Below are 11086 nucleotides of genomic sequence, written 5' to 3' on the forward strand. Positions count from 1 at the left end.
AGGGACTGCTTAAAAGCTGGGGTATAGCACATACCTTGTGGATCCGTGATGACATCTTCCACCTGGGGGTACCAGTAGAGTTAAATTTCCAGCAGACCCCCAAGACTGCTAGGGTCTGGGGGGGGCATAATCTGTTCCCTTAACACTCAAAACCAGTTCTCTTTTCCCTTGCTTCAGGGAGTGTGACTTTAAATCTTGCCCTGTCCTTTGATCAAACTCTTCACAGGGATCATATCACTTTTGAATGGTTTATAGCCCTTTCCTCTGGTAGCTCCTGGCCATGGCAAAACAGCCACGGAATCTGGACGTAGCATCCTCATGGCTACTGTGACGGGGCAAGGCCAGATGGCTATAGAAAAGTCGTGGGAGAGAGATATATTAGCTCCAGGCTAAACAAATCCCTGGTACCAGGATAAGTTAAATGGCAGCTTCTCCAGGTCAATTAAGACACCTGGGGCCAATTGAGAAGTTTCCAGAAGGCAGGGAGAACGCTAGGTTGATTGGGACACCTGAAGCCAATCAGGGACTGGCTGAAACTAGTTAAAAGTCTCCCAGTCAGTCAGGTGCGGGTGCATGTCAGGAGCTGTGGGAGGAAGTTGAGTTGTTGGAGAGGCTGAGCAGTACACACCATATCAGGCACAAGGAAGGAGGCCCTGAGGTAAGGGTGAAGTGGATCTTGAAGAAGTGGGGGCTGCTGTGGGGGAAGTAGCCCAGGGAATTGTACGTGTCATGTTTCTAAAAGGTCAGCTACCATAGCTGATACTATTAGGGTCCCTGGGCTCGAGCCTGGAGTAGAGGATGGGCCCAGGCTCCCCTCTTTGCCTGCCCGCACCCCCTGATTAATCACTGAGACTGGGAGACAACAGAGACTGTACACGGGAGGATAACTTCTCCTCACCTCCCTCGCTGGCTTATGATGAAAATGGCTCAGTAGACTGTGACCCTTGTCTCTAGAGAAAGAAGGGTTACGTGGAGGGTCACAGTGAGCCTCTGAGGCTAGCGAAATCCGCCAGGAAATGCGGGACTCACAGAGATAAGGACAGAGCTTTGTCACAACACCCACTTGGCTATTTCCTTGGAACTGCCCCTCATGTGTTTGTTGGCATGCTGGTGATGAATACGTTCAGAGCGGAAAGCCCAATAGCCCAGTCTAGTGATACCGTGACGATCTCACTGACGGGGTCACATGCCATATTCGCAAGCATGCTACAGATCAATGTTCCGAGATGGGCACAGCGGCTTTGGCCTTCCAGCCCTACACAGCTTGGGACCTTCCTTCATGAGAGACTGTTTCTCTCCTCATGCCACACTTGCAATCAGTGGAGGCACTCGAGCTGGATCCCCCTCAACGGAAGGGGTGCTCTGCTACCAGCCCTTTCTCCAGGAGGGGCTGTAACTAAGTGCCCCCTCCTTGCCTGGGGTGTCCCACAGTACCCTGCCTCAGTTTCCCCTTTTGGACTCTTCAGTAACTTACATACCCTATCATTTTAAAACATTCAGTTTCTGGAGGGGGAGGCAATGTATTTAGTCTATACCGACATCGGCCCTCCAGGCCCCAGTTCAGTGTCTCTTCTGGAATCAGAATGCCCTGCCCCCGCGTGCCTGGAACCGGGTTCAGTTCAAACACTCCCTGTATTCCCTGCAGCATCCCAGGCTTCCTGCCTGGCGCTCCCAGCCCTGCCTAGCTGGAGAGTTATTGGCTCCCCCGGCCTCTCCCTTATAAACCTGCACCTGGCCTGACCTTCTGGTAGCGACCACAATCCTTTTCCTAGCTGGGGAGGTGAGCTGGTCTCATCACAGCTGGGGCTGAGGCCATCTCCTTAAGGTGCCAGCCGCTCTGTGATAGGGGCCCTCAGTTCTGGAGCAAGCTCCCCTCCCCTGGGCCAGACTAGCCTGACCCTGTTGACATTCAGGGCATGTTGCCCGGTGCATCTATTAGCAGAGGCTGCTGTGGAGGAAGGGGTGTGAGAGCTGCATGGGGGGGTGGAGTTTTGTAGAGGGGCTCAGTTCTCGTGTCCTCCTCGTCACTGTAGCATCAATAAACCACCCCCCTGAGCCGCAAGTTCCACGGATGTCCCTGTTTGTGTGCACAGCCTCCGCCGCTCGCCGAGCTGGGGTTCCTGCACCGACGGGAGAGCGCAGCTGGATCGGTGCAGCACGTCCCGACATGGCCGAAGAACTCCCACATGAGGCCGTGTGACTAGCAGCTGTCACCGGGAATTTGGCCTTTCTCTCATTCCCTCTCCAGCCAGAGACTGGTGTGTGGTGCCGTGTTTTGCTTTGGTAGGGTCTGGTTTGGCTTTGGGGGTCTTTTTACAAGTCAGTGCTGCTGTTTGTGTCAGACAAGGCTGGTCGGAGCGGAGGGTGGGGAGGTTTGGAGTGGTTCTGAGCTTCTGGCGGGAGTTCGCTCCACACTTTGGGGCCAGCCCCCAAGAAAGCTCTGTCTCCTGCACAGGTGAGCTTTATCTCGAGGGTAGGCATTTCTTTTGTGCCAGAGGAGCAGAGTTGTTGACCACTGTCCGCGTCCCACAGCTTTGGCCTGTCTCAGAGCTCTTGGGCCCAGGCTATTGAACAGCTTAAAGATAAGGACCGAGACCTCCTAGGCGCCGACTCCGTGGGTGCTCCGGGGCTGGAGCACCCCTGGGGAAAAAATTAGTGGGTGCTTAGCACCCACCGGCAGCCGGCTCCCCCCAGCGCCTCCTGCCCGCCGTGGATCAGCTGTTCCGCAGCGTGCAGGAGGAGCTGGGGGAGGGGGAGGAGCGAGGATGCGGCGCGCTCAGGGGACGGGGCAGAGTGGGGACAGGAAGAGGTGGGGCGGGGATGGGACCTTAGGGGAAGGGGTGGAGTGGGGTGCAGCAGGGGTGGGAAGAGGCGGGGCAGAGGTGGACCTTAAGGGAAGGGGTGAAGTGGGGGCAGGGCTTGGGGCTGAGCGCCCCTGGGAAAGGAAGAAGCCGGCACCTGTGCCAGACCTTGACCTTGCCTCCCACAGGAAGCCAGCATAGACCGCAGAGGGCAGGTGCCGCAGAATAGTCTAGAACCATCCTCTTTGGAACCCCCTTTCAGGTAGTTGAAAGCAGCTATCAAATCCCCCCTCATTCTTCTCTTCTGCAGGCTAAACAATCCCAGTTCCCTCAGCCTCTCCTCATAACTCATGTGTTCTAGACCCCTAATCATTTTTGTTGCCCTTCGCTGGACTCTCTCCAATTTATCCACATCCTTCTTGTAGTGTGGGGCCCAAAACTGGACACAGTACTCCAGATGAGGCCTCACCAATGTCGAATAGAGGGGAACGATCACGTCCCTCGATCTGCTCACTATGCCCCTACTTATACATCCCAAAATGCCATTGGCCTTCTTGGCAACAAGGGCACACTGCTGACTCATATCCAGCTTCTCGTCCACTGTCACCCCTAGGTCCTTTTCCGCAGAACTGCTGCCTAGCCATTCGGTCCCTAGTCTGTAGCTGTGCATTGGGTTCTTCCGTCCTAAGTGCAGGACCCTGCACTTATCCTTATTGAACCTCATCAGATTTCTTTTGGCCCAATCCTCCAATTTGTCTAGGTCCCTCTGTATCCTATCCCTGCCCTCCAGCGTATCTACCACTCCTCCCAGTTTAGTATCATCCGCAAATTTGCTGAGAGTGCAATCCACACCATCCTCCAGATCATTTATGAAGATATTGAACAAAACCGGCCCCAGGACCGACCCTTGGGGCACTCCACTTGACACCGGCTGCCAACTAGACATGGAGCCATTGATCACTACCCGTTGAGCCCGACAATCTAGCCAACTTTCTACCCACCTTATAGTGCATTCATCCAGCCCATACTTCCTTAACTTGCTGACAAGAATACTGTGGGAGACCGTGTCAAAAGCTTTGCTAAAGTCAAGATACAATACATCCACTGCTTTCCCTTCATCCACAGAACCAGTAATCTCATCATAGAAGGCGATTAGATTAGTCAGGCATGACCTTCCCTTGGTGAATCCATGCTGACTGTTCCTGATCACTTTCCTCTCATGTAAGCACTTCAGGATTGATTCTTTGAGGACCTGCTCCATGATTTTTCCGGGGACTGAAGTGAGGCTGACTGGCCTGTAGTTCCCAGGATCCTCCTTCTTCCCTTTTTTAAAGATTGGCACTACATTAGCCTTTTTCCAGTCATCCGGGACTTCCCCCGTTCGCCACGAGTTTTCAAAGCTCTGCCACCTCTCGCAGGCAGCTCAGCAGAACCTCATGGTCCGCAGTGTGGAATGCTGCAGAGAGGTCCAGGAGGATGAGAATGGATTCCTGTCCCCCCTGCTGACAGCAGGAGAACATCCATCCGTGCTGCTCATGTGGTTCCCTTCCCACAGCCCAGCCAGCTCTGTCAGCTGCCAGGGAGTGGGGAGGGAGATGTCACTGCTTCCTTGTCGTTGTGTTTTTGTGACATGTTTCAGAGCTCCTAGAGCTCTCGAGAGGCCCCCTTTTATTAGTGCACAAATCCAAATGAGTAAGTAGAGGAAGTGATCAGCATGGATCTGAGTCAGAGGGGGGCTGGGAACTGGGATTAGCTAAACCCCTTTTCAGTCATGTCTTCCTCTGATGCCTAGAGGTATTGAAGGGGATGGATACACACCGACTGCCACTGGGTAGTTAGACTGGTGAAAACACCTGTGTGGACACTTATGTTTGTTTAAGTGTAATTGGGTGGCCTGGGACTAGATCACTGACCTGGGACTCAGGAGATTTGGATTATATTCCTGGCTCTGCCACTGACCTGCTGGGTGACCTTGCGCAAGTCACAGCCCTGTTCTCTGCCTGTTTCCCCACAGGTAAAATGAAGTAATGATACTGGCCGCCTTCATAAAGTGGTAAAAAGTGCTGTGCAAGAGCTGGAGGTTTATTTCGGTTGAGTTCAAATCTGTTGCTAGTCAGTTGAAGCTCCATGGAAAGAAGTCTGCTTAAACCAAAACCAGCGCATCCACACAGTCGTTGGCTCCAGTTCAACTCAGTCAGTTTAGCATCACACTTCCAGTTAAGCGGGTGCACCTTGTGTGTGTAGACAAGCCCTTAGTGGCTGAGATTTCCACCCCAAAGACCCAGAATGTATAAATGAAAGAGTGACCTAGTGAACTCACCCCAGCCCTGACGGGCTTTTCTTGCTGCACTGCTCTCTTCTGACCCCTCAATGGGTTAGCTACACCCATTTACATTGTCTTGTCTTGATTGCTGAGTAAACTCAGTTATATCTCGTCTAGTCCACACACAACCCCCCCTTTATGGGCTCAGGATCATACCGGAAGTCCTGCATGTTTTGGTACATCCGAGCTGGCAACACTCTGTGTAGCAGCAGCAGCTGCCCTCCCCAAATACAGTTCATCAGCAGACCCATGTGTAGCTTGTGGCACTGCAAAGTACAGCGGGAGTGGGAAGGGCACACGCTAGATCAGGGAGACCTTCGCCGAGGGGCAGAACAATGCAGAAGATGAACACTTAGGCCTCATCTACACTTAAAAATTAAAAGGAGGACTTGTGGCACCTTAGAGACTAACCAATTTATTTGAGCATGAGCTTTCGTGAGCTACAGCTCACTTCATCGGATGCATGCCGTGGAAAGTGTAGAAGATCTTTTTATACACGCAAAGCATGAAAAAAATGGGTGTTTACCACCCCACTCTCCTGTTGGTAATAGCTTATCTAAAGTGATCACTCTCCTTACAGTGTGTATGATAATCAAGTTGAGCCATTTCCAGCACGAATCCAGGATTTAACAAGAACGTCGGGCGGGGGGGTAGGAAAAAACAAGGGGAAATAGGTTACCTTGCATAATGACTTAGCCACTCCCAGTCTCTATTCAAGCCTAAGTTAATTGTATCCAATTTGCAAATGAATTCCAATTCAACAGTCTCTCGCTGGAGTCTGGATTTGAAGTTTTTTTGTTGTAAGATAGCGACCGTCATGTCTGTGATTGCGTGACCAGAGAGATTGAAGTGTTCTCCGACTGGTTTATGAATGTTATAATTCTTGACATCTGATTTGTGTCCATTTATTCTTTTACGTAGAGACTGTCCAGTTTGACCAATGTACATGGCAGAGGGGCCTTGCTGGCACATGATGGCATATATCACATTGGTGGATGTGCAGGTGAACGAGCCTCTGATAGTGTGGCTGATGTGATTAGGCCCTGGGATGGTGTCCCCTGAATAGATATGTGGGCACAGTTGGCAACGGGCTTTGTTGCAAGGATAGGTTCCTGGGTTAGTGGTTCTGTTGTGTGGTATGTGGTTGTTGGTGAGTATTTGCTTCAGGTTGGGGGGCTGTCTGTAGGCAAGGACTGGCCTGTCTCCCAAGATTTGTGAGAGTGTTGGGTCATCCTTCAGGATAGGTTGTAGATCCTTAATAATGCGTTGGAGGGGTTTTAGTTGGGGGCTGAAGGTGACGGCTAGTGGCGTTCTGTTATTTTCTTTGTTAGGCCTGTCCTGTAGTAGGTGACTTCTGGGAACTCTTCTGGCTCTATCAATCTGTTTCTTCACTTCCGCAGGTGGGTATTGTAGTTGTAAGAATGCTTGATAGAGATCTGTAGGTGTTCGTCTCTGTCTGAGGGGTTGGAGCAAATGCGGTTGTATCGCAGAGCTTGGCTGTAGACAATGGATCGTATGGTGTGGTCAGGGTGAAAGCTGCAGGCATGTAGGTAGGAATAGCGGTCAGTAGGTTTCCGGTATAGGGTGGTGTTTATGTGACCATTGTTTATTAGCACTGTAGTGTCCAGGAAGTGGATCTCTTGTGTGGACTGGACCAGGCTGAGGTTGATGGTGGGATGGAAATTGTTGAAATCATGGTGGAATTCCTCAAGGGCTTCTTTTCCATGGGTCCAGATGATGAAGATGTCATCAATATAGCGCAAGTAGAGTAGGGGCGTTAGGGGACGAGAGCTGAGGAAGCGTTGTTCTAAGTCAGCCATAAAAATGTTGGCATACTGTGGGGCCATGTGGGTACCCATAGCAGTGCCACTGATCTGAAGGTATACATTGTCCCCAAATGTAAAATAGTTATGGGTAAGGACAAAGTCACAAAGTTCAGCCACCAGGTTAGCCGTGACATTATCGGGGATAGTGTTCTTGACGGCTTGTAGTCCATCTTTGTGTGGAATGTTGGTGTAGAGGGCTTCTACATCCATAGTGGCCAGGATGGTGTTATCAGGAAGATCACTGATGGATTGTAGTTTCCTCAGGAAGTCAGTGCTGTCTTGAAGGTAGCTGGGAGTGCTGGTAGCATAGGGCCTGAGGACACAAATCAGATGTCAAGAATTATAACATTCATAAACCAGTCGGAGAACACTTCAATCTCTCTGGTCACGCAATTACAGACATGAAAGTTGCGATATTACAAGAAAAAAACTTCAAAACCAGACTCCAGCGAGAGACTGTTGAATTGGAATTCATTTGCAAATTGGATACAATTAACTTAGACTTGAATAGAGACTGGGAGTGGCTAAGTCATTATGCAAGGTAACCTATTTCCCCTTGTTTTTTCCTACCCCCCCTCCTCAGATGTTCTTGTTAAACTCTGGATTTGTGTTGGAAATGGCCCACTTTGATTATCATTGTAAGGAGAGTGATCACTTTAGATAAGCTATTACCAACAGGAGAGTGGGTCTGTGTGTGGGGGCGGGGGGAGAAAACCTGGATTTGTGCTGGAAATGGCCCAACTTGATTATCATACGCATTGTAAGGAGAGTGATCGCTTTAGATAAGCTATTACCAGCAGGAGAGTGGGGTGGGGGGAGAGAAAACCTTTTGTAGTGGTAAATACCCATTTTTTCATGCTTTGTGTGTATAAAAAGATCTTCTACACTTTCCACAGTATGCATCCGATGAAGTGAGCTGTAGCTCACGAAAGCTTATGCTCAAATAAATTGGTTAGTCTCTAAGGTGCCACAAGTCCTCCTTTTCTTTTTGCGAATACAGACTAACACGGCTATTACTCTGAAACTTAAAAATTAGATTGGCCTCGCTTCGTCATTCAGGGCTGTGAAAATTGGTGCTTCCCAAGTGCAATAGTCAGGGAGACTTAACTCCTGGTGTAGCCGCTGCTAGGCCTTCCATCGACCTAGCTCTGGGAGAGGTGGATTACCTAGAGCAGTGGTTCTAAACCAGGGGTGCACGCACCCCCTGGGGGTGTGATATGCCCTTTCTGGGTGTGCGAGACAGGCCAGATCTTTTTAGCAGGTAAATCACTGAAAACACAAATTATGCATGGGCACATAAGTACAACAACTTTGTTTCGTCAAACCTATGCATTAACATTCTCCATTTTTTAACGACTACTGTAATATACAAACAAAAATATATCTCTAGGTTTAAAGAACTGACCTACTTCGATGATTTTTGATAAGGGGTGTGAGAACGTATTTTGAGACTCAAAGGGGTGCAGGCTGCAGTAAAGGTTCAGAACCACTGGCCCAGAGTGATGGAAAACCTGCTTTCGTCAGTGTAGGGAGTGCCTACACTATGGCGCTCCAGCTGTGCCCCCGGAGCACACACATGCCCGTAGATTTCAACGGAGAAGGAATGAGCTTGTTAGTGGGATGGGGAAAGACACGGAGGAGCCCCAAGAATGCAAGAAATGGTCTTTACCTTAAACTTTCTAGTCACTATAAGATTTGATCCCATCTAGCAAAGCTCTGTCGGGGCCAGGTTGTGGGCAGCCAGAGTACGCAGTCAGGAGCCAGCTGGGTCAGGATACCAAGAGGTCAGAAGCCACAGACACACTGGAATCAGAACCACAAGTTAGAGGTCTGGAGCCAAGTCAGGTCAGGATTCTGGGAAGTCAAGTGGAAGCAGGTTGGATCTCAGTTGTTCAGACAGCTTCCTGTTCTTGTAGGCCAATCCGCTGCTCTGGGACTCTGCCAGTGGAGTGTTAGGGGAAGAGCCTCAAACTGGGGCTGGGCTTCATGGGCCCTGCATCAGCAGGCTGCCAAGTGGAGGGTTGCAGGGTGGCTATTCCTGTTGACCCGGGTTCGAGGCCTGTGGGTTGTGATAAGCTCTGTGTACACTGGGGATTTGCTCTGGTTAGTCATCCATGTAGCTGCAGTGAAACAAACCCCTAAAATAGACAAGCAAAGCCACTACAGACCACAACTCACACTGATACAGCAGATTCAAATAAGGATAAGCTGCACAGATGCAAATCACAGCTTATAACAGCTTTGTCTGTTTGCAGCATGAGTTTGAACCAGTCCAGCTACCCCTGTGGCTAGCCCCTAACCCTTGCTGCCAGTGCAGATACGGGCTCAGACAAGACAGGAGTTTGCACTACTTGACTGGGATCCACTTTCACATTTCTCTTCGTTTTCTCTAAATATCGCTTTTTAAAGCCATATTATTGGAATGAGACTGTTACTGGAATAACCACTATGGACCAGTTACTGGTCCCCACCCAGCAAAGCGCTTAAGTATATGATTAATTTGATGCATGTACTTAGGACCCATTGTTGAATGGGTGTCAGAGAAAAGGAACATCTGACCTGTGGGGAGACATATGTGTATTAACACTTGCTTAAGCATGGAAAAAAACAGCTATAAATAAGCACAGCTTTTGCCAGAAATTCACACAATTAGCAGAGTAATAATAATAATGCTCCATCTTATCATCTGGATGAGGTTGCGTCTAGGAAATTGTGAGTGTACATGTACAGAGAAAACAGGAATATGACTCTTTCCTTGTTCATCCCACATGATGGTTTATATAGTCCCCCCTGGTCTTGCTAACACGAGTTTGCCGCAACAGAGATTTATTCTGGAGCAGGTTTAGATTGCGTTGAAGCTGAAGTACATTAATCCCAAGTGTTGCTCCAATTCACAAACCTGCTACAATCACTGAATGATTTCAACTAAATTCATGTCCCTAAGAAGAAAATTTCAAACACATTTGCAAATCTTCTTTTAAAGGAAGATGACCGTCTTCAAGTTGCATCTGCACCGATTTCAGGGCCAAACTCTGCAACTTTCACTGAGCACAGCTCCCATTAAGGTCAATGCAACTTTGGCTCAATTAGGCAGGAATTTTCAAAAGCACGAAGGTGTCTGAGGAGCACAAATCCCACTGACAGTAAAGGGGACTCTTCAGCTTCTATTTTAGAAACTTTAACAAAATTCCACCATTATGAACCATGGACTATGCCCTCAGAGAATAGTTTGTATATCAAGCTGCCAATTCCCCATGTTGTTTCAGCAATGCAACCCATTTGCTACTAAAGAAAACCCTGCTCTTTTGAAAACTCTACCACCGAGTTCCTATATTTCCTCCTCATTCTTTATTATTAGAGGACGTTTACTTAAAGGAAGAAAAAACAAACCCCAAACCAAACCAGGAATTTTTTAAAAACAAACCTCATTTGTTTCTCCTGCCCACTGCCCACCAGAAGATATATCCTCTGATGGAGTTCTCCTAAAGGTCATTGGTTGCCTGATGGGCCCTGTGGTAGCTATGGAATAGCAGGACTGTCACAGCCATACAACCTATGCACCACAACATGCTGCTGGTGCTCCAGACTCTTGTGAAGGAGATGACAGAGCTAGCTCTGCACTAGGGGCAAAGGAGCTTTGGGACCTTGTTGTGCCACTGTAACCAGTGGTCACCTCTTCAACCTGCTCAGTTAGCCAATACTTGGCATCTCATGGGCTGTTTTTGTAAGGAGAAGAAACTGAGGATGGAGTCAGGTGTTTCTTTGATAGAATCCTGTTTATTTACAAACAATGTACAAAGTCCTGTTTCCCTGAACACAGGAGGAATCAAACTCATGGAGGCAGTTTCCTTGCTTGCAGCTCCAAACCTTTTTCCAGCCAGCACTCCCCCTGCAAAGCGACTTCTCTTCACTTTCTCTCAGGGCCTTTTTCCCAGTTCTTCTCTCGTTGTTGGCTTGGGGTTTTTTTTTTGGCTTCTCTCTGCCTCTGAGTGCTTCTGCTCCAGATATACATGCCTCCATCAAACAATAGCCAGTGAAACTCCTCTGCCCAAATAGCTCTTTTTCTGACCAGCCTTGCATGTAGCTACGTTTTGGGTGGGGGCTCCAATTATTCCAGCTATCTTATTCCAAAAAGG

Source organism: Lepidochelys olivacea (assembly GCF_965140295.1).
Source record: "Lepidochelys olivacea isolate rLepOli2 genome assembly, chromosome: 11".
NCBI lineage: Eukaryota > Metazoa > Chordata > Testudines > Cheloniidae > Lepidochelys > Lepidochelys olivacea.